This window comes from Sorex araneus, chromosome 3 (assembly GCF_027595985.1).
Source record: "Sorex araneus isolate mSorAra2 chromosome 3, mSorAra2.pri, whole genome shotgun sequence".
Lineage (NCBI taxonomy): Eukaryota > Metazoa > Chordata > Mammalia > Eulipotyphla > Soricidae > Sorex > Sorex araneus.
In genome coordinates, this window is record NC_073304.1 from 221,466,773 (window position 1) to 221,489,585 (window position 22,813).

The 22,813-nt window shown below is 59.5% G+C and overlaps 2 long non-coding RNA genes across 2 annotated transcripts; both read left to right on the forward strand.

Annotated features, from left to right (window-relative positions):
* Positions 1–11,157: 11,157 nt before the first annotated feature.
* On the forward strand, positions 11,158–15,030 carry LOC129403365 (uncharacterized). The gene is made up of 3 exons (XR_008629134.1): positions 11,158–11,488; positions 13,265–13,410; positions 14,825–15,030. It is a non-coding gene; the product is annotated as an uncharacterized LOC129403365 (long non-coding RNA).
* Positions 15,031–15,300: 270 nt separating this feature from the next.
* Positions 15,301–21,346, forward strand: LOC129403364 (uncharacterized). Its single transcript, XR_008629133.1, has 3 exons — positions 15,301–15,518; positions 16,218–16,355; positions 21,098–21,346. It is a non-coding gene; the product is annotated as an uncharacterized LOC129403364 (long non-coding RNA).
* Positions 21,347–22,813: the final 1,467 nt, after the last annotated feature.

The following is a 22,813-nucleotide window of genomic DNA, read 5'->3' on the forward strand; positions in this document are numbered from 1 at the left end:
CAGAATGACAGGCTGCTGCTTCCCCTGCCGTGGGGGGGCGGTGTGTGGGGAAGGGGTGGCTGAGGAACGGTCTGGACCCCCCTAAGTGCTCCCACATTGGAGGAAGTGGCTCCTCTAGTGCATGTGGCCCTGGCTGAACCTGTGACCCTCCCAGGGTTTGGGCCAGCCTCCCGGGAGTGCGTGTGGCTGGTCTCCTGCCTGTCACTGTGATGGACCCTCATGGTGCAAGGCTGAGCCTGGCCACCAGCCCCCTCCTGGCTCCTCGCTTCCTGCAGGTGGGCTGGGAGATGCCCGTGTCCGGGGCACCGGAAAGGCCTCTGCAGACTGTACATGCCGTGATCTAGTGGGCGTCAGGGGGCGCGTGGAGAAAGGTTGGGTCCTTCTCATCCTGCCTGCTCCTCGCAGACTCCCTTGGCTGGATTTGTCCTGGAAGGTGCTCCAGGAGCCACTGGTGGTGAGTGCCCAGCCGGCCAGCAGGTGGCAGCACCTGCCCGGGTTGGGGCCGGGCCTGCGGCACCCACAGGCGATGTGTGATCTGGTCCCAGCCCAAGCTCGGCCAGCAGCCTGGAGTCTCCAGCGCTAGTGTGGGCCTGCCCGGCCCCAGGCACTGCTGGCTGTAGCCCCGCCAGTTGGGGTGCAGGTGCCAGTCTGCGGGGGCTGGGGGATGGACCCCAGAGAGCCACAGCATTCCTCAGAACACCCACCAGGCTGGAGCGATAGCACAGCAGGTGGGGCGTTTGCCTTGCACACGGCCGACCCGGGTTCGATTCCCAGCATCCCATATGGTCCCCCGAGCACAGCCAGGAGTAATTCCTGAGTGCAGAGCCAGGAGTGACCCCTGAGCATCGCCTGGTGTAACCAAAAAGAAAAAAAAAAAAAGAGGCAGCGTCTTGCACTCTCCCAGCTGTGAAGGCGGGAGGGGGCTGATTAGACGTAGACTTGGGGCGAACTTGGAGGGGGGCTGTGGGCCCAGGTATCCAGACCCGGCGCACCCACCATGAGCCTCTGGTTACGGAGCCATGCTGGAGACGGGGAGGGGGGGAGGTTACAGCTTCGTCATGGGTGCCCAGAACCCCAAGTTCTCAGCAAGATACAGTAAGGACTAACCCAGGGTCGCCAGGGGTGTGTGCTGGCCATCGGGGGGCTGGGGGGCCTGCAGGAGCTGAGTGGAGGTGGGGGGGCATTTCTGTCCCCCCCACCCAGGGTGGGCTGCACCCAGCAGGGGCCCAGAAAGCCTCGTATGGGCTCCTCCCCTCCCTCCCTCCCTGTCTCTCAGATTCCAATACAATTTCCAGCTAACCAGCATGTCGATAGAACAAGTTGGCGGCCGGATTGCGGCCAATTACAGGAAATCATTCTGCTCCACAGCTCAGCGCCCAGGGAGGGGAGGGAGGCGCGGGCACCCTGGGGGCCGGGGAGGGACTTGCCGGGGAAGCAGGGGTGAGGGGGGCCCTCTCCTCAGCCCCACACGGCCCCTGACACCCTGGCCCCACGTCACACAGAGGGCTGGAGGCTGAGCGGGGGGTAGGGGCCCACCTCCCTGTCCCTTGGTCTTCCTCCTCACCTCTGGCCCCCCAGGAGCCCCCAAATCTCTCCACCCATCTGAATCTGCCCCCCCATGACTCCTCTGCCACCCCTGTCCAGCCCATACAGAACCTCACAGGGACAGCCCAGGTCCCCTGAACCCGCCAGGAGTAACCCCTGAGCACAGCCCGGTGTGGCCCAAAACAAAAAGAACCTTTGGGCTAACCGCCCCCTGGGTTTCCACTAGGTTGCTTGTCTCGACCCCTCCAGAAGGAAGCAGCTGCTGCCCATGATCCTGCCACCTCCCCAGGACTCCTTTCCCCTGCCAGACCCCCAACTCCAGAGTTGCCCTGCCCTGGGGACAGCCCCAGTGTCCGCGGGGTCATCAGATGTGGGGAGAGCATCAGGAGATGGGGGGCTGCACCCTGGAGCCCACCTCCTACGCTCCCTGCCTGAGTGCAGTTGGAGGTCGGGTGGTGGGCGCCCCTCGCTGCGCTGGCCGCAGCCTCCGCGTGCCCCTTAAGGGGGCGCCCAGTGACCGGAAGGGGGCGCGCGGCTCGTCCTTCCCCGCCGCCGTCCCCACCCTCCCGCTCCCGCATCGATCGGGCGCGGGGTGGGGGCACCGCCCCCCGCAGGCCGCCCCCCTTCTGGCTCTTCGCTTTTAATTGAAGTTTGTTTGAGCAGAAAGCGGAGCAGGCAGAGGCAGAAACCAAATATTTAGTTGCTGCAAATTGGCACCTCCAGATCAATTACCCGGCTGGTGTCAGGCCGCGTTCCGCCGCACGCCTCCCGTCAGCTCCGACGCCCATCAGCCGCGGCCCGGGCGCAGAGTCACGGCCGAGGTCCCGGGGCTGCCCAGGGGCCATCCCGTAGGGTCCATCCCATAGGGCCTCCCCGGGCACCGCCAGGAGTAATTCCTGAGTGCAGAGCCAGGAATGACCCCCCCAAAAAAATAAGCAAAAAAAAATTAAAATATACCCGGGGAGTGAGGGTCCCTCGGCAGCTCCCCCTGCCCCCATCCCCACTCTGCTGTCTGGCCCGCAGTGCAAAGGGACCCTGGAAGCAAGGACTTCCTAGGACTGTCTGATCCCAGCCACAGTGACCCCCGGCCTCTGCTCATTCGCGTGCAGGTGGGGCGCAGCCTTCACGGCAAAGATGGTCAGGCGCAGAGACAGGGCCAGCCCTGTGGGGGCGAGCAAGTTCTGGAGTAAGGCGAGGGGTCCTGGGTTGCACTGGTGCAGTTAAATTACTGAAAACTCAAAGGGGGCTCAGGGTGTAGGGTTGGGCGGCTGGGTGGCCAGCACCTTGCCTGGACAATGCCTCCGGCTCAGCCTCCTGAGGCCATCTGCATAAGAGGATCCGAGTCTCAGCCCCCACGACGGACACTTGAAGTGACCCCTGTCCACCACCCTCAAGGCCAAGGTAGTGCCTTCTGGGGGTCCCCAGAGGCAGCCCAGGAGGCCAGGGGGCTGGACTGAGCCGGCGGCCACACCTTCCTCTCAGCCCACCGGGGTGAGGGCGGCACTGCCTGTGGGCTCCATCTCGGGCACCCCATAGGGTCCCCCCAGCCCACTAGGAGTGATCCCTGAGCTCAGAACCAGGAGTAACCCCAGAACACCGCTGGGCGTGGCCCCCAGACAGAAAGCCAAGAATGTGGAAGGGACGCTTGTCAGAGAGGGGGTACCCCCAACGGGTGGGGTCTGTGACTCCCCTGCTCCCCTTGCCTGCCCTCCTGAGCGCCCCTAGAGGGAACGGGCATCAAAGAGGTGTTATTAGTTTTTTTTTTTTTTTTAAATTTGTTCTTGTGGGGGCCAGACTCAGCAGTGCAGGGCCCAGGCGTGCTTGGGGCTGGGGATGGGTGGTGCTGGGGATCGAACCCAGGTCTCACACAGACCAGCCTGTGTTTTACCTCACAAGCCACCACCGTGTTAGCTTGTGTACAGGGGTCACGCCTGCAGGTGCTGGGGCCGTTCAGGCCCAGGGATCGTACTCAGGGCTAAGCACAGGTCAGGTACGCACTCTTCCACACCAGCAACAACGGTTCAAAGAGCCGCTCAGGAAAAAAAATACTGGGGAACAAGAGTGATAGTACAGCGGGTCGGGTGCTTACCTTGCACACGACCAACCGGAGTTTGATTCCCAGCATCCCATATGGTCCCCTGTGCCCTGCCAGGAGTGATTCCCAAGTACAGAGCCAGGAGTAACTTCATTGAGCCTGGTTTGAAACTCTGGCATCTCATATGATCCCTCGAGCACTACTTGGGATCACTGCTGAGCACAGAGGCAGGAGTACCTCCTGCTGGGTGTGTCATTTCTCCCCCCCCTTCCACTGCCAACATACCAAAATTCAAAATGGTAATTTTAGTTACTTGAAGATTTGGGGAGGGGGGATGGGAGGAGCACAATTGGCTTGCGCAGGACTTATTCCCAACTTCGTGCTCAGAAATCACTCCTGGTGGGATTCAGGGGACCCTCTGGGATGCTGGGATTGAACCCCAGGGCCCGCTGTGTGCAAGGCAAGAAAGAGCCTTAAACCCCTGTGCAGACTCCACCCAGTAGGCGTCTTTGCCAAAAACGTTGGTGGTTTCTGTGACTGGAAATGTACCCTGAGGACCTCCCCCCCTTCCCCCTTCCCCTCCCAGCTTTGAGGTTGGCTGTGCCAAGGATGGGGACTGGAGTTGGGCTGTGTCATACCCGCACCGGGCTGGGATCTTATGGCTGTGCAGCAGCTGGGACCACCAGCAGGTGGCGCCCTGGAGCTGCCCACGTCCCGAGGGCCCCAGTGATGCACAATGCACCAAGGCTCCCAGATCCCGTGGGCACAGCTCTGGTCTTAGCACTCGGGCCACCTGCTGAGGTGCGTGCTCTGCAGCGCCCGGGATGAGACTTGTGACATTCCGTGTCCCGGGCTGACTTTCAGCCGCTGATTCACTCCTGGCCCCAAAGAGGCATTTTAGTTTAGATTTTTGAGTACAGCCATGCCCAGCTCTACTCGGGCTCTGCGCCCACTCCAGGTGGGGCGCAGGGGACCATGGGGGTGCCGGGCATCCAATCCAGGTTGGCCGTGTGCAAGGCAGGTGCCCTGTCTGCTTTACTACCGCTCAGGCCCCCAAAAGGCCTCTTACGTGTATGTGTGTGTGTGGGGGGGGGGGTGCACACTTGGCGATGCTCAGGGGTTACTCTTGCCTCTGCACTCAAGAATTACTCCTGGTGGTGCTCCAGAGACCAGATGAGATGCGGGGGATGGAACCCGGGTCAGTTGCGTGCAAGGCAAACACCCTACCCACTGTACTATCACTCCAGCTCTAAAGAGGCATTTTAAAACTCCAGTCAGGCAAGAGTTTTGTGTGTGTGTGTGTGTGTGTGTGTGTGTGTGTGTGTGTGTGTGTGTTGTGTGTGAGTGTGTAGAGAGGCAGATGCTGGGGGTCCCAGGCTTGGTGCTATGTCCCCACTTCTTCCTGCCTTTCACTTTTCAGGAGAATCTGTCTGGAGAGACAGTGCAGGGCATAAGGCTCTTTGCATGTGGTTCAGCTGGGTTTGGTGCCTGGCACCACATACATTTCCTTGAGCACTGCTAAGAGTGATTCCGGAGCACAGAGCCAGGGGTAAATACTGAGCACCACCAGGTACCACTCAAGCCCCCTCCCCCAGTCAAAAAGAGCAAGAGGGCCAGAGCAATAGTACAGCAGGGAGGGCACTTGTCTTGCACATGTGGCTGACCCGGGTTCAATCCCCGGCATCCCCCGAGCCCGCCAGGAGTAATACCTGAGCTCAGTGCAGAGTAACCCCTGAGCACGGCTGGGTGTGGCCCCAAAAAACAAAAAACAGACAAAAAACAAGAGTCTGCAGGCCAGGCCGTCTCTCCTGCTGCCCCTCCCCCCTCCAGCAGCCTGAAGGGGATCCCAGTGTTCACCCCGCCCCCGCAGGAGGTTATGTGTCCCTCAAGCCCCGTCTGACCTGCAAGCGGCAGCCCCCGGGGAAAGCAAACACCCACCTTCGTCTTCCCAACTGTGAAATGGAACAAAGTTGTGGAATCACTCATGATGTGGTGCTCCGCCACGCCTCCTTTTAGGGTCACTGAACCATGGCATGGTCCTCCACCCCCATTCCATGGCACCTACCTGCAAAGTCATCTCCTCAGGTGACAGGGGCCCAGCAGCCCCCAACTCTGAGCATCTGTCAGGTCAGCAGGTGGCGTGGACCATCCCCCTTAAGCCTCTCAGTCCTTCCTGCCAGGAGACGGGAAAGAAGGAACAGCCAAAGAGAAATGCTTATGGACGGGCCATGTCACATTATTGTTTTTTTTTTTTTAACACCCCCAAAGAAAGCCAGAAGAGGTGGCGCTGCCTTGGGACTCGATGCTCTTTATACTAACCATCTTGGCGATAAATATAGCCGGATCATTCTTTTCTCTCCTTGGCAGAGAGAAAGGCCGAGGCTGGGCAGAAAGGCAGAGGGACCCGAAAATATAAATCAATATGTGACTTTAATATATGTGCTCTCGGAGCCCGTGTGTGCCGGGGGATTATTAGTAACCTTGATTCCAGCTCAGTGTCCGCATGAGGCGGGGAGACGCCGGGCCCCCGGGGAGGAGAAGAGAAATTAGGAAGCCAAATTCTCCGTCTGATTGACACCTGGGTAAACATTATCCTGGCAGAAGAGGAAGAAAAAAGATCAATGCAGGGTATTTTTATCACGTTCCAGGGACGGACAGGAGGGAAATTAAAGACACAGTCCCCGGTCTCAGTGAATCTGATCTGCAGGAGCAGCAGAGGCGGGGCCCGGAGCAGGGGCGGCCCCAGGGCCCTGGGAGATGCCAGTGGGCACGAACCAAGGGGTCATCCGGGGCTCCTGTGCCCTGAGAGCACTTCTGGACATACCTGGCAGCAGGTACCAGGGAGCATTTCAGGGTGGGGCAGAGGCTGTGATGGCCTGCAGCTTCTGCAGAGGCTGGGAACAGTTCCCTTTTCTGTTACATCATTGTAGCTTAGGTAACACGGTTACAATTGGGGGAACATTAATGTTCTAGGTTTGGGGTATTTTTTCGTTAGCTTTATTTATTTATTTATTTTTGCATTTTGGGGTCACACCTAATGATGCACAGGGGTTACTCCTGGCTCATGCACTCAGGAATTACTCCTAGCAGGGACCATATGAGATCTGGGAATCGGACCCGGGTCGGCCGCGTGCAAGGCAAATGCCCTACCTGCTGTGCTATCGCTCCGATCCCTCTTTAGCTTTTCTTAATTTAAAAACTTTTGTTTGTTTGGGGAGCACACCCTGCAATGTTCAGGACTTACTCCTGGCAGGGCTCGGGGGCGGGGCGGGGTGGGGTGGGGTGATCTTATATATTATGCCCGGGATTGAGCCTGGATCAGCCACATGCAAAGCAAATGCCTTTCCCTGCTGTGCTATGTTTATTTTTAATTATTTATTTAAAATTCTTTTTTTTTTTTTTTGGCGGGGCGAATTGGGGCCACACCCAGCGGTGCTCAGGGGTTACTCCTGGCTCTGCAACTCAGGAATTACTCCTGGCAATGCTCCGGGAACCAGGTGGGATGCTGGGGGTCAAACCCAGATCTGCTGCGTGCCAGGCAAATGCCCTACCCACTGTACCATCACTCCAGTCTCCATCCCTCATTAAAAGCATCATTTCTTTCTTTCTTTCTTTTTTTTTTTTTGCTTTTTGGGTCACACCTGGTGATGCACAGGGGTTACTCCTGGCTCTGCACTCAGGAATTACCCCTGGCAGTGCTCAGGGGACCATATGGGATGCTGGGATTTGAACCCGAGTTGGCCGCATGCAAGGCAAACGCCCTACCCACTGTGCTATCTCTCCAGCCCCTAAAAGCATCATTTCTTTATGTTTGGGCCTCACCCACTCAGGGGCTGAGTCGGGCCCGAGCAGACTTCTGTGGCCGGAGCGCTTGTCCTTGGGAGCTGCTTCCTCAGCCAGGCTGATGGCTCGGGGCCTCTGCAGCTTCACCAGAGTGCCCACAACCCTCCACTGGGTCCTTATGTCACTCTAGTCGTCTCTTCCCCCGCTCAGCAGGAGCCTCTCTGGACGCCCTTGGAAAGGGGGGTCTGAGCTCTGCAGCCTGTCGGCAGCCTGTTGGCTTGTCTGGCTTCCACCGCTGTGTGGCTACACCCCCTCAGCTGACTCACTGGACCTGACAGGGGGTGTGTGTGGAGGGCTTGGGGGCCACACCTGGCTGTGCCCAGGGGCTACTCCCAGCTCTGTGCTTGGCGGTCACAGAGTCACAGAGCAGGCTGGACTCTGCCCAGGCCTGCCCAGTGCCTCGGCAGTGTCCCCGATCTCTGGCTCAGGGTCTGTCCCTGAGACCGTCCCGGGTCTCGCCTTCCTAAGCCCGGCATCGAGGGCCCAAGCCCAGCCCCGTCTGTGTTGTGTGTGCAGCGAGATGGTACGGAGCCACACGCGCTGAGGGTGTGGGACAGCTCGTCTCCAGCCCCGCTCAGCCTCACACGGGGCAGAGCCAGCGCAGCGTGGCCCAAAGCACACTCCAAACTCAGAGGCGCGTGTGCGAGATCTCCTCAGCGTGGGCCGCCGGCCACATCCCAAGTACTCCGAGGCCTCGTGTGGCCACCCTGAGGGGCAGTAGACCTGGCCGCCCACGGGACTGTGGGCAGAGGCGGAGTGGCTGTGAGCGGTAGGCCCAGCACCTCTATCGAGAAGGCACAATTCTAGGGGCGGGGCGGGGGGGGGGAAGAGAAGCCCCAGGGGAACCCCGGGGTGGCTCGGCGGCAAGAATACCTGCCTGCAACGCCTTGAGTTGGATCCCCAGAGCCACCCTCATGCGCCAAAGGCTGACCCAATGGCTTGGTTGTTCGGGCCCCCCGCAGCCGGAAGTGTGGAAGCACCACCACAAAAGTGGGAGACCCCAGTGAGCATCGAAACCGGAGGAGGAGCAAGGCAGGAGTGTGCCTCCACCAGAGACTGTGTGAGCACCAGAATCGCACCAATGGCCGAGTCTCTCTGCAGAAGGGGGGGCAGGGGGAGACTCAGGGCAGACTCCAGCGACCCTCCCCCTCCCCCCCACTCCTGCTGTGGGGAGGACCTGAACTGCTCGCCATCCTGTGCCTGAGGCAAGCTGCCAGGAAGGGAGGGGGTCACAGGGCAACACGCCACAGAGAGCCGAGGAGAGGGAGGAAGGACGGGATGGCAGGAGGAGGGGAGGAAACGAGGAGGGTGGAAGGAACTGAGGAGGGTGGAAGGAACAGAAGGAGGATGGGAGGAGCAGAAGGGTAGAAAGAATGGAAGGATGGAAGGAGTGGAAGTAATGGAAGGGGAGTGGGGGAAGGGAAGGAAGGGAAGGCGCAGGAGGAGCAGGGAGGGCTCTGGACAGAGGCAGCAGACTGGAGGAGACGAGTCGGCGAGGCTGGACTGGGTGCTTCTCCCAAGGTGCCCCTCCCCGGCGTGACGGCTGGGCCTGTGCTCAGGGACCCGGGATGGGGGTGCTCCTGGGAAGGCAGGTCCAGCCGGAGGAAGTGGGCAGTAGTGGAGGCCCCGGGAGAAAGCAATACTTTAGGAACCCCACAGAACACCCAGAAACAGTTTAGCGGCTGAGGGCCCAGGATGCCTGACGCCACTTCCCAGCTGCTCTCAGCGGGGTTTGTGGGCAGGGGCTGGTCCAGGGCGATGCCAGGAGGAAGGTCCCCGGTGTGGCCTGACATTTTCAGCAGAGGCAGGGGAGGCCGCTGCAGCATGGGCCAGCTGGCTCAAGGAGCCCCAGTGCCCCCTACCAGCCCACCCCTACTGGCTGCAGACCTGAGGGGGCGGGGCAGCATGGGAGGGGCAGTGGGACCATTGTCGGCCCACACCCCTGCCATCGCAAGAGCCCCGGGAACCCTTGGAATCTGACTCAGCAGAGAGCGACTCTGGGACCCGCACCCAAGGGCCTGGCAAGTGGGATCACGGGGCTGTGAGGTTCTGTAGCTGGTGATCAGAGGCAATCCTGCGAGCAAGTGCTTCCTCTCTTCTTCTTTCTCATTAGTGGGTTGTGTGTGTGTGTGTGTGTGTGTGTGTGACCACACTCTGCATGCTCTAGATTTACTCCTGGCTCTGCAATCCTGGTGGGTTCTGGGGACCATCGGGGGTGCTGTGGGCTGAACCCAGGTGAGCTGTGTGTAAGGCAAATAAATGCCCCACACACTGGACTTTTTTTTTTTTTTTTTTGCTTTTTGGGTCACACCTGGCGATGCACAGGCATGACTCCTGGCTCTGCACTCAGAAATTATCCCTGGCAGTGCTCAGGGGACCATATGGGATGCTCGGAATCGAACCTGGGTCAGCCTCGTGCAAGGCAAATGCCCTACCCGCTGTGCTATTGCTCTGGCCCTTCTCACTGTTATTTTTGCAGGGATGAAGTCCAGGCTGAAAAACCTCCAGAGCCCAACCGCAGCCGCGGGCTCGGACGAGCCTTACCCACAAGGGAACCTGCAGAAAAACCCAGGTATGCGGGACCCGTGACTGAGATCTCCAAGCTTGATTGGAGCGGTACTGGGCCTTCTTCCCCCAGGTCCCCAGTTTTCCAGTAACTTGTCAGTCACACACATACACTGCCCCTGGCGCCATGTAATCTTATCAATGGCCAAGATCCAGAGATCCTGAAATAAAGCTCCCAGAAGAGAGCGACATAGGCCTTACCCATGAGTGAATCTGGGCTATAATCATATTCTAAGTTTCAGAATTCCTGGAGCACGCAGCCACATCCTTAGTTGCGCAAACTTTTATACTCTAACCCACTGATGTACCAAAAGTAGCACACATTTGTTTGGGTTTAACATACAGGCTTATAAATCTCTTACACAAGAGCTTAAATGGCTCCAGGATGAAACACAACAATCTCCACACACTTTGCTCTTACAGTGGTGGGAAGGTGCACGGTGGTGGGATTGGTGTTCAAATATTAAGTGCGGTGAATTATTGTGAACAACTTTATAAAAATAAAATAAAATTTTAAAAATACAGGCTGTTCTCTACTACTGAGCCACATTCCTAACTCACTATTCTATTTTTTCTGTCTTCCTTCCTTCCCTTTCTTTCTTTCTTTTTTTGTTTTCCCTTCCTTTCTTTCTTTCCTTCTCTTCTTCCTTCTTTTCCTGCCCTCCCTTCTTTCTTTTTCTTTCTCTTTCTTCTTTTCCTTTCCTTCCTTCTTTCTCTTTCTTTCTCTCTCTTTCTTTCTCTCCCACCCCCCCCTCTCTTTCTTTCTCTCTCCTTTCTTTTCTTGTCCCAGGCAAGTGCCTTACCTGCTGTACCAAGTCTCCTGTGAACATTTTTTTTTTTTTTGCTTTTTGGGTCACACCCGGCATTGCCCAGGGGTCACTCCTGGCTCTACTCTCAGGAATTACACCTGGCAGTGCTCAGGGGACCATGTGGGATTGCTGGGAATCGAACCTAGGTCGGCTGTGTGCAAGGCAAACGCCCTACCCGCTGTGCTATGGCTCCAGCCCCTCCTGTGAACATTTCTAACGGGCCCTGTGACTCCAAAGAGAATGTGAACTCTGCTCTGACAATCACAACCGCACACAGACACACAGACATGTAAGCGTACAAGTCTGCTCACTATACAGACACACACAGACCTGCCCCCATTCTTTTTTTTTTTTTTTTTTTTGCTTTTTGGGTCACACCGAGCGATGCTCAGGGGTTACTCCTGGCTTTGCACTCAGGAATTACTCCTGGTGGTGCTTGGGGGACCATATGGGATGCCGGGGATCGAACCCGGGTCGGCCGCGTGCAAGGCAAACGCCCTACCCGCTGTGCTATCGCTCCGGCCCCCTGCCCCCATTCTTGAGGTCACATGTGACTACACACACAACCACACACACTTTCCTTTTTTTTTTTTTTGAGCCACACCCAACGATGCTCAGGAATCAGTCGCTCCTGGTGGTGCTCGGGGGACCATACACGATGCTGGGGATCGAACCTGGGTCCATGTACAAGGTAAAAAGGTCCTGCTGTGCTATCGCTCCGCCCACCCCCCTTCTCTCTCCCCCCGGCTCAGTCTCTTCCACCCTTGTAGGTGCTGTGCGCCTGCACACACGCAGACATCTCTGCAGAGCTGCTGAAGCCCGTCCTGGCCAATTCCAGATGCCCAGGGCCTGGTCTCGGGTTCCTTGGCTCACAGAGACCCACCCTAATGGCCTCCCCTCTGCCTCAGAGGGGAGGCCTGTCTCCAGCCCACCTGCAGGACCAGCCCTGCCCCTCTCCTGCCTCCCTCCGCTGACCCTCCTCCCATAAGCCTTTGCGTGTCCCAGGCAGGCTACGCAGCTCCACCCTCCGGGACTCTGAGTCCCTGGAGACGGTGCGTCGCTGGCAGCCCAGGGGGTACTAGAAGGCCCTCGAGAGTATGGCCCTGTGTGAGGTGGGGGGGCCCCAGGGCCTCCCCTGAGTCCAGTTCCCACCATCCCGCTTCCTGCCCTGCTCTCTCCCTGCCGCCCTCCCAAGGTCGGAGGAGACAAAAATAGACAAAAGCCGACTTTGAGAATCACGATGTGATCTCCACCCGCCTTCTTCCTGGCCTCCTGCCCGCCCTCGGCCCGCCCCTCCTGGCCCTCCAGCCCAGATGTGAGCTCCAGGCTGGGGAGACAGGCGGGTCTCTGCGTGTGGGCTCCGCCGTCAGATCTGAGTGCCTCAGAGCAGCCTCCCCCCTCAAACCGGGATCCAGTGAAGGGGAACCTACCTTCCCCCGTTTTCCTTTCCTTCCTTTTCTGCGCTCCATTCAAAGAAAAATCTCCAGCGGCCTCAAAGGCGCGCATGACAAGATGAGAAATGAGCGAGGACACCGGGTGGCAGAGGTCCCACTCCTGCCCTTCCTCCCCAGGCTCCATGCCTGGCCCTAGCAAAGGGCACCTTCCAGCACCTTCCAGCACCTTCCAGTCCCACCCCTGAAGGCCTGGCTGGGCGCCTCCACCTCCTTCCCGGGACCCCGTCCAGGTGCACCCCGGGTCACTGCCCTCATCCCGCCCCGCAGCCAGCCCGGCTGGGCGCTGCACATCTGGCTGCACGGCCTCTTTCTCTCAGCCGCCCCATCTGCAACCCCAGCACATCCCAGCTGTCTGATTAACTCAATTGATTAATTAGGCTCTGATGAGAGCTGTGACTCACCCCTGCAGCGGCTGCCCAGCAGGCCTGCAGTGCCAGAAGGATTCTGGGCCACAGGCAAGAGCTTGGGCAGGCCCCCGGGGCGGGGAGCTCAGTGGTTGGTGCCACAGAGCTGGTCAAGGAGGCGCAAAGCTGGCCCAGGGATGGGTCCCCTCCAGAACCGTGTGCCCGGGGTTGGGGGTAACTGTCCCAGCCAGCTGGTCAGTTCTGACATGTCTACCTCACTCCTGCCTGACTAAGGCAGAGCAACTACTGGGTAGAGGGGCCTCACCTGGACTCCCAGGGACCTCAGGGAGGTGGACACTGACCCCAGGGCCCAGCTTAGTCTTGCAGGCACCTCCCCGACCCAGTCCCCCGTCCATGGTTTCTCTCTCCCCCACAACTGCAGCCCCGTGGCCAAGGGGCTCTCCCTAGCCAGCAGCTGGCACTCGGTCCCAAATAGCCACACGGGTGCTGCAGAGCAAGAGCGAGACCTAGTTCCCCCACCCAGCACTGACCGCTAGACTCGCCGCCCCTTCTCTGGACAGCAGCAGCAGGCCCCTTCCCTAGACGGTTGCCAGCGGTTGCACGTGCCCCTCCGACTCACCAAGGCCACCCGGGTCCTTTTCTCTGCAGAGGCCCATGGAGCCGAGAGCAGGAAACCAGGCCTAGAGACGGGGTGCCGCGGGCCATGTGCTTGGGGACACGCACCTCCCATCTTCTCGCCTTTGCCCTCCTCATCTCCGGGCACGCAGTTCCTCTCGGCTTCGAGGCCCCTGCAGGTGAGGGCTGTTCCAGCAGCCGGAGTTGGCGACTCGTTCTCTGCACCCCTGGCGTCTGGCTCAGGGCCTCACGGGTCGGCAAGGACGCAAAGAATCTGTGCTCACCACTGAGCAGCTGCTTTGCATGCCGGGAGCCGGGGTCGGTCCCTGGCCCCACACAGGCCGGGAGCACCGGCAGGGATGGCCCTTTGGGCACTAAACCAGCCCTTGTGGTCCAAAACCACATGCATATCTGCTCATGTGCGTGAACACCCCAACCAAAGAAGGGGAGCCCCGGGAGAGCCCCAACTAAAAGGGGTGAGCACTGCAGTGGGAGGGTGACCCTGGGCGAGCCCCTGTGTGAGCACTGCAGTGACCGCTGGGGAGCAGCGCCACCTGGTGGGGGGAGCCCCCTCATCACAGGCAGTGGGGGTGGGGGAGGGCAGGGGGAGAATAACACAATTCAAGAATGTTGGGGCCAGAGAGATAGGACAGCAGGGAGGGTGTTTGCCTTGCCGGCAGCCCACCCGAATTCGATCCCTGGCACCTCATCAGGAGTGATCCCTGAGCACTGAGCCAGGAGTAACCTGAGCACTGCCAGTTGTGGCCCCCAAATAAAACAAAAACAAAAAGAATGTTGGAATGTTGGCAGGGGCAGGGGGAGGGTTGCGAGTCCTTCATTGCATGTGGGAGCCCCTGGTTCAATCCTCGTCATCACATGACCTCGGGGACTGCAGGATGAGCCCCCCAACGACTGTCTGTGGAAGGAGGGAGGAAAAGTGTGAGCCCCAGAAGTGGGTTTTCTGCTCCGCCGTGTGTGAGAGGGACGGCGTTCCCGAGGGGCGGAACCGGGCGCTGAATGCCGGGGGAGGGAGCCAGTGGCGACCTGTCCCCTTCCCTCTGCAGGGTCCCCACTCAGAGGGCTTGGGAGAGGGCGGACAGAGCACAGCTCTGGGGCATGGACAGGTCAGTGAGACCAGGTGGACACAGGCTTTGCTTGACCCAGAGGGTCCTGGGTCCTTGGTGTCCTTACTCACTTTGTGATGTTGTTTTTTTTTTGGGGGGTGGGGGAGAGGGGGCCACACCTGGCTATGCTCGGGGCTTACTCCTGGCTCAGCCTCAGGAGTCACTCCTGGTGGTGCTTGGGGGACCTTATGGTGTGCCAGGGATTGAACCCTGGCCAGCCAAGTACAAGGCAAACACCCTCCCCGCTGCATTATTGCTCCGTCTCCTCGCCTGTGTCTGGGAGGAGGCCAAGACACCTGTGAGCAGAGGAAGTGCGGGAGATGGTGAGGACAGAATAGATGGGTTTATGGGGGGCAGAGGGGGCCAAGGGGTATGACCCTAGCCAGGACCCTCTCCTCCCTGGGAAGGGACCCGCGGATTCAATTACCAGCCCTGCTTTCATTTTTTTTTTTTTTTTGCTTTTTTTTAGGTCACACCCAGCAACGCACAGGGGTTATTCCTGGCTCATGCACTCAGAAATTACTCCTGGCAGTGCTCGGGAGACCATATGGATGCTGGGAATCAAACCCGGGTCGGCCGCGTGCAAGGCAAACACCCTACCCGCTGTGCTATCGCTCCAGCCCCCAGCCCCCCCTTTCAAATCAAGCTCCAGCCCGTCACTTCATTGGAGAAAATGATTATGTGATTATTTCTACCTCGCTCCAATCACCATTTTAATTGGATCTGGGAAGAGGCGATTTGGGCCTTGAAGGGCCCAGTGGAGGCCGGTGGCCAGGGTCAATCCTGCCGGAACCCGAAGCCCTGGGCCCCTCCCCTCCCCCACCCTCTCCCTGGTATTCATCCTGCGTGGGGTGAGCCTCCGAAGGAAAGAAATGTGGGAGGACTGGGAGTCTGGGGGCGTCCGGGCAGCCTTGGTTGGGAAGAGGAGGTGGTGGTGGGTGACTGGGCTCCAGGGCTGTTTCTTGCCCCAAACAGCCCCCGCCGGAAACAAGCTTCCCTCACCCCTTCTCTGCCTGCAGCCCCAGCCCAGCTGGGAGCGAGTTTGTGCTCAAACTCTGGCCCGAGGAAGCAGGATTGGAAAGAACATCGGATTTTTCCAGAATCGAGCGGAGCCTTCTAGAGAGATTTGAGACCATCTGCCCCGGGGCTCACCCTGCCATCCGGTAAACAGATAATCAGGATTGAATGACACGCCAACCTTTTTTTTTTTTTTTTGGCAAGGGAGGGGGAACAGGGCACATCCAGCAATGCTCGGGATGCCATGTGGTAGCAGGGATGGAACCCAGGTCTCCTGCACGCTTCACATACACCCATTCTCTGAGCCTCAGTTTTCCCACCTGTCAAAGAGGAAGGCTGGCCCTCCCGGTGCTGGGGGAATCCCTGTTCACTCCATCCCCCCAGTCCTGGTTCTCCACGAGGCAGGATTCCCGCCCCAACCCCAGCACAGCCGTGCCACAGGGACCTGGGGGTGCCCAGCCTGACGGCTCAAGACAGGTTCCTCCTCCCTGAGCTGGAACCGAGCCTGGGGGCACAGGTGCCAGGGAGAGAGTGGGCCTGGGCCAGTGGACTGGGTCCTTCCTGGGTGACAGGACAGCTCCATTGCCAGATGCCCCGTCAGCCAGACTCGCTGGACTTGCTCTAACCATTCTGCCATCCTTTGTTTTGTTTTGGGAGCCACATCCGGAGACGCTCAGGGCTTTCTCCTGGCTCTGCATTCGGGGGCCACGCCTGATGGGGCTTGGGGGACCGTATGGCGATCAAACCCCGGCCGGCCGCATGCAAGGCAAGCGCTCTGGCTCTGGCTCCTCTGCCCGTATAGTAAGTCAGCACCGTGTCCTTCCTTCTCCAAAAATTGCTTCCAGGCTGCCACTTAGGAAAATGCATTCCGGGAGTGGACACAGCAGGAGTGGACGTGGACCCGCACCCCCACGTGACACAGCCACAGGGAATGCAGGGAGGCTGGCCTGGCCCTGGCTAATCCCAGCATCTGTCAGTCATCGGTGAGTTCTGGTGGGCGGCCACAGGCAGGGGACTGTCCACGATGCAGGTGTGAAGGGAGCAGGAAGTGTGCATTGATAGTTTAGGGGCCACACCTGGAAATGCTGACGGGCTGCCCCCAGCTCAGTTGCTCCTGGTGGGGCCTGGATTAGGGTCTCCTCGGACAGGCTACAGGCACGGGCCTCAATCCACCAGGTTTTATTTTGGCTTGGTTTGGGGCCACTCCCAGTGGTGCTCAGGGCTTACTCCTGTCTCTGTGCTCAGGGGTCAGTCCTGGCAGGGCTCAGGGGACCCTATGGGGTGCCCCGGATGGAAGCTGCAGGTAAGGCAAGTGCCCCACCCTCTACTACCTCACTGGCCTCCTGCATTCACTGGTCTTTGAGCCTGGCAGGGGGCTAGGACAGACATCAAAATTAAAACTCGGGAGAGAGGGCACCCCGTCTCAGACTGACCTGAAGCCTTAAGACTTGGCACAGGGGCTGGAGCAATAGCACAGCGGGTAGGGCGTGGGTTTACCTTGCACGTTGGCCGACCCGGGTTTGATTCCCAGCAACCCATATGGTCCCCCGAGCACCGCCAGGAGTAGTTCCTGAGTGCAGAGCCAGGAGTAACCCCTGTGCATTGCCGGGTGTGACCCAAGAAGAAGAAAAAAAAAGACTTGGCACAACATAAGGGGAAGAAATGAAGTTACCGGGCTCAGGAGACATCGGCCCCACCACTGAGGACTCTGGGGACTCCCATGGGTGCCCTCAGGAGAAGAGGCAGGAGTGGGGAGGACACTGGGAGCCGGTGCCTGGGTCTCGAAGGGCAGGTGCTGAGCTGCGTTTCACAGAGGGCGCCCCATGATGGAGTCAGGCAGAGCCCCGGGGGCACGGAGCCGGTGCCTGCAGCCTGCGGGCAGAGCCCGGGGCTCCGGGGGAGGGGGGGATCTAGGAACCAAGGGATCCCCGAGCATCAGAGCATGAGATCTGACGCTCACGGGACCCCAGCTCTCCGGGCAATGTCTGCTTAGGGTTCAATTGCGCAACTCCAGGCGGAGGTTATGTGGTCCAGGCGGGAGCTGGCATTGCGGCCTCCTCCTCTCATTAATTTCTGGGGAAGTATTAGCTGACAGCGAGCAGCAGCCGTCCGACTCGAATTACAGAACTTGAATTCTTAATTTCTGCTAATCCATCAGCCAGCTGCCTCGCCGCGCTAATATTAGCAGCGCTGATGGGGCTGGCCTCGGCCCCGGGGGGACAGACCCCTGCCCCCCCCAGGTCCTAATCGATAGGGCTGGGCCTAGGGCCTAGGGTGGCCCTTCAGCAGCGGGGACCCCCTCGTGGTTCCCCCCAGCAGAGCCAGAGCTGGGCTGAGCAGAGGCGGGAGACGAACTCTAAGCTCTGGGGACACGGGAAGAAGCGGGAGGGGGAGAACCAAGCCCAGACGGAATTAGCGAAACCTGCAGGGGCGGAGGCCGAGGGTGATGGAGAGACTGAGCCAGGGGCCGCCGGGATGGATGGAGGCTGAGGCGTGGGGGGGCAGGGAGGCCCCCGGAACCCAGAGTCAAAACAATCCACATGCTGAATTTTATTCCAGCAGGGGAGTTGGGGGGGGGTGCAGACAGACGCCCATCGTGTCGGGGGGAGAGCGGTGTCCCACCTGGCTACCTAACCCCTAGGTGTTCCAGAGTCAGGCCCTTGGGTCTCAGGTCCCAGACCCTGGCCTCCTCCTCCAGAACTCCTCCAGCTTTGGACTCAGCAGCTCCAGCTCTGTATTTGTGGGCCGCCAGCCTCACCTCACCGGGAGTGCCGGGACCACTCGCTGCTCAGGGACAGGTCAGGGGACACGACAGCCATCGCGGCACTGGCAGGGCCAGCACCGGCTGTGCGTTTCCTTGTTGTTTTAGGTTTTGGCTTTTTATTCCCCCCTGGGTGGGGCTACTCTGGTGATGCTCAGGGGCTGCCTCTGGCTCAGTGCTCGAGGGAGGCTCCCAGCCATGCTCAGGGCCCTTGAGAGGGGGCTGCCACGTGCCAGGCGTGAGCTCAGCCACTGAGTCCTACCCAGTCGCTGTGTTGCTTTTCTTTTTTTTTTTTCTTTTTGGGTCACACCTGGCGATGCACAGGGGTCACTCCTGGCTCATGCACTCAGGAATCACCTGCGGTGCTCAGGGGACCATATGGGATGCTGGGATTTGAACCCGGGTCGGCCGCGTGCAAGGCAAACGCCCTACCCGCTGTGCTATCACTCCAGCCCCCTGTGTTGCTCTTCTTGGGGTGGGGAGCGATGGAGACACACATGATGGTAGTCAGGGGTCACTTCTAGCTCTGTGCTCAGGGATAACTCCTGCCTCTGTGCTCAGGGATCACTCCTGGTTCTATACTCAGGAATCATTCCTGGTAGTGCTCAGGGATCACTCCTGGTGTTGCTTGGGGATCACTCCTGACTCTGTACTCAGGAATCATTCCTGGCAGTGCTCAGGAATCACTCCTGGCTCTGTGCTTGGGGATCACTCCTGGCAGTGCTCAGGGATCATTTCAGGTGCAGTGCTCAGGGATCACTCCTGGCTCTGTGCTCGAGGATACTCCTGGCAGTGCTCAGGGATCACTCCTGGCAGTGCTCTGGGAGCCATACTCTGTGCTGGGGATCAAACCTGGATCAGCCACGTGCAGGGTGAGCAGCCTCTCCCGGGCCCTGCCACCCTTTCGACAGAGCCCCGAGCGAAGGACTGTCACTCCTCACCCCCTCAAAGAGCAGCAACAGAAGCTGGCGCCTTCAGGTCGCGGGACTTGAGGCTGCAGGATCTGAACCCAGGGACTGACTCCAGAGCAGAATGGCCCTGGGTCCTAGGTCCATACCATGTGGAAGAATCTCAGGAGAGGCCCAAGGGAGGGCGTGTAGCCCGCCCCTGCCCAGCTTCCTGGCTGCACTGTGGAGGGATGAAGGTCATGCCAGGCCAGCGCATGGCTGCTCAGGTGACCCGCCCAGTGCACACTGCCCTGTGGCCCCTGCAGCTCGGCTGTGACCCAGTGGGACCCGGTCGGCCCCAGTGGGACCTGAGTGACACAGTGTGACCTGAGGTGACCCGGTGGCACCCAGTGGCACCCAGTGTGTCAGAGTGGTCTGGAGTGCCCAGGAGTGACCTGTTCTCCCTGTGGGCCTGGCCTGGTCAGGTCTTTGGACTCCTGAAGTCCTGGGGTGCCAGTCCTTTCCCCACCCACCGCTTCACCAGGGGACCCCCGAGTGCTTCGACAGCACATATGCTAAAACTGGAAAGAGGGACACCCCAAACTCAGTGCCTGAGAACTGACCATGCCCTCCCAGGTGGGGGACTCCTGGCCGCGAGGGCAGGGCAGCACCCCAGCTGCTCTCTGCTCAGAGGTGTCCGTCTCTGCAGGCTCGGGGTGCGAGTGGGGAGGGGGCCTACGGGCAGCTCTGGGTTCTCTCTGGGGCTGAGCCCTGAAGTCCCCTGGAGCTGCTTCTGCTCCTCCTGGGGGGAGGCTGTCCCGAGAGCACTCTTCAGGCCCAACCTCTGAGTCACGTGTGTGGGACCCAGGGCTCCTGGTCAGGGAAGCCCCAGGGTGGACGGCATGTGCAGGGTCAGCTGTGGGATCTGGGGGCCACAAGAGAAAGAGCATGGAGGGGCCACAGGAGGATCTGTGGGTCTCCAGCTTCCGTCTCTGGACGGGAGGGAGACACCAGTCCCTGGCCCCGGGCGGCTGCATGTCCACTGAAAGCCCGGGCAGGGGACAAGGACACACATCATCCCGCCCCTGCCAGATCACGGTATGGACTGCCCACGGGTCCTGGGAGCCAGGTGGACAGAGAAGAGACACAGGGTCCAAGGGATAGTGCGGGGGGCGGGGGCGGTGAGGCGCTGCATGTGGTTGACCCCCGCTTATCTCTGGCACCACAGATGGTCCTCTGAGCACCACTCGGGGTCACACATGAGCACAGCGTCAGAATAACCCCTGGGCCCTGTGGATAGTGCCACCCCACTCCCCAAAGCAAAAACTTAGCAGTTTGTTTGTTTGTTTGTTTGTTTTTGAGTCACACCCGGCGATGCACAGGGGTTACTCCTGGCTCATGCACTCAGGAATTACTCCTGGTGGTGCTCAGGGGACCATATGGGATGCTGGGAATCGAACCTGGGTTGGCTGCATGCAAGGCAAACGCCCTACCCGCTGTGCTATTGCTCCAGCCCCAAAACCTTAACAGTTTTTTTTCTTTTTTCTTGTGGGTGGAGGAGTTGGGTCCCATATGGCTGTGCTCAGGACTTACTCCTGGCTCTGCACTCAGCGATAACACCTTGTGGGCTCAGGGGAATGTACAGGGTGCCAGGGATCAAACCCTAGTTGGTGTGAACAAGGCAAGTGTCCTCCTACCCGCTGTACCAGCACTCCAGCCCCCTTCTTAGTCTCTTAAAAGCACAATTACCGTAAGGCTGGAGCGATAGCACAGCGGTTGGGCGTTCGCCTTTCATGTGGCCGACCCGTGTTCGCTTCCTCCGCCCCTCTCGGAGAGCCTGGCAAGCTACCGAGAGTATCGCGCCCGCGCGGCAGAGCCTGGCAAGCTACCCGTGGCTTATTGGATATGCCAAAAACAGTAACAAATAAGTCTCTCAATGAGAGACGTTACTGGTGCCCGCTTGAACAAATCAATGAGCAACAGGATGACAGTGATGGTGACTGTAAGGTCTCATCACCCTACTGGTAGGAACTTACCCAAGAGAAATTCGAACCTGTGTTCTCATATATTTTCTTAGACACGGCTTTACCCGGAAACAACACAAACGTCCATCAAGAGGCCACCAGAGGGTCGTGTCTTCGTACAATGGGACCCTCCCTCTTCCGCTGGAGAAAGGTGCAAACTCACGACAGAACAACACGGGAGAATCTCATCAGCGTCACGGAGAGCGAGAAGCAGCCAGAACCTGAGGGGACATATCGCATAATTCCATTCCTATGAACCGCCAGCAAAGACAAATCTAATCTCGAGTGACAGAAAGCAGATCAGTGGCTGCCCGGGGCTGGGGGGCATCGACTGGGAAGGGGCCCGGGGGAGCTTTTAAGGATGATGAAAATGTCCCGTGCCCTGATTATAGCGGTGGTTAGACGTGCATATAAATTTGTCAAAATTCATCCGATGGAACACTTAAAACATATGCCTTTTATTTGTCTGAATTACACTTCCATAAAGTCGGCAAAAGAAACGGAGGCGCGCTGAGCCGAAGGCCGCACCTGTCACTTTGATGTCTCTGTCACCCCGGGGAGTGGTGGTGAGCAGAGGAGCCGGAGAGTCTGGGGAGGAGCGTGGCCGAGGCTTCTGGCGCTGCTGGAGGAGCTGGGGCCGATGACGGTCAGCCCCGCCGGAAGGACACTGCCCGCTGCCCTCCTACTTCCTCCCCGACAACGTGCCTGCCGTGCCTTTCCCTGGACCCTGAGACTGACCCTGCTGGGCCCCTCCCTGCCCCCTGCAATAGGAAGCCTCCCCCAGTTCCACCAAGCAGCACCCCTGGGGGGCTGAAGGTGGGTTCCTCCCAGCCCCCCGCTGGGCCCCAGGGGAATTCCAGGGGCTCCCAGGCCTACCTGTAAATTTGGCCTCACAGGCTGGGATCCCCTGGGCCAGAGCCGTAGGACCGCAGATAAGGTGCTTGCTTTGCACGTGGCTGACCCAGCTTCGATCCCTGGGCACCCCATAGGGTCCCCTGAACCTGCCAAGAATAAGCCCTGACACAGCCACAGATGGCCTGAAAATAACCCAAAAGCCAAATTGGGATCCTCAGTGCCCCACCCCACCCCACCCAGATCCCACCTGTGGGGGACTGACCACGGACTCTGCTGTCCAGTTCCCGTTTCCCAGGGTCCCAACTGTCCCAGTGGGATCCCCTGAAGACTTCAATGCTTCAAGTCCCTGGGCAGGTGCTGTCTGGGTAGAGGACCAGGCCTGCTCCTGCAGAGACCCCGGGACCTCGCCACCCCGTCCCATGCCCCCACCAGGGCCAGTCCCCGGCCCCACGTGGCGGGTGGACATAGTACCAGTCCCAAGGGGGCAGGGCTGAGCGTGGCGGGCACCGGGGTGGGTGCCAGCAGCCTGTTAAGAGCAGCACGTTGCTCATTGATTCCGATGCCGCTAAGGGGGTCATAGGGTCGGCGGAGCGAGAGTGGGTCTCGGCTACAGAAGTGCAGCCAGCCTCGGACGGGAAGCAGGGCCCTGTGCCCCCCGGATCCCAGGCGAGGGGGACCCCAGCTCCGTCTGCCCCCGGGAGTGCAGGTTTTCCTGGAAGATGGCTCCAGCGTCTAGGGCCTGCCACTGAGGGAAAGTGAATGAGGAAAACATTCTCCTGCCCCAACACCAGCTTTTCAGACAACCCTGTTCCGAATACCCCCTCCCCCGGCGTGCCCCTTCACCCTCACAGCCAGTCACACCAAGAACTCTGATTTGGGGGCCAGGAAGAAGAGGATGCAGCCTTTCTTTCTTT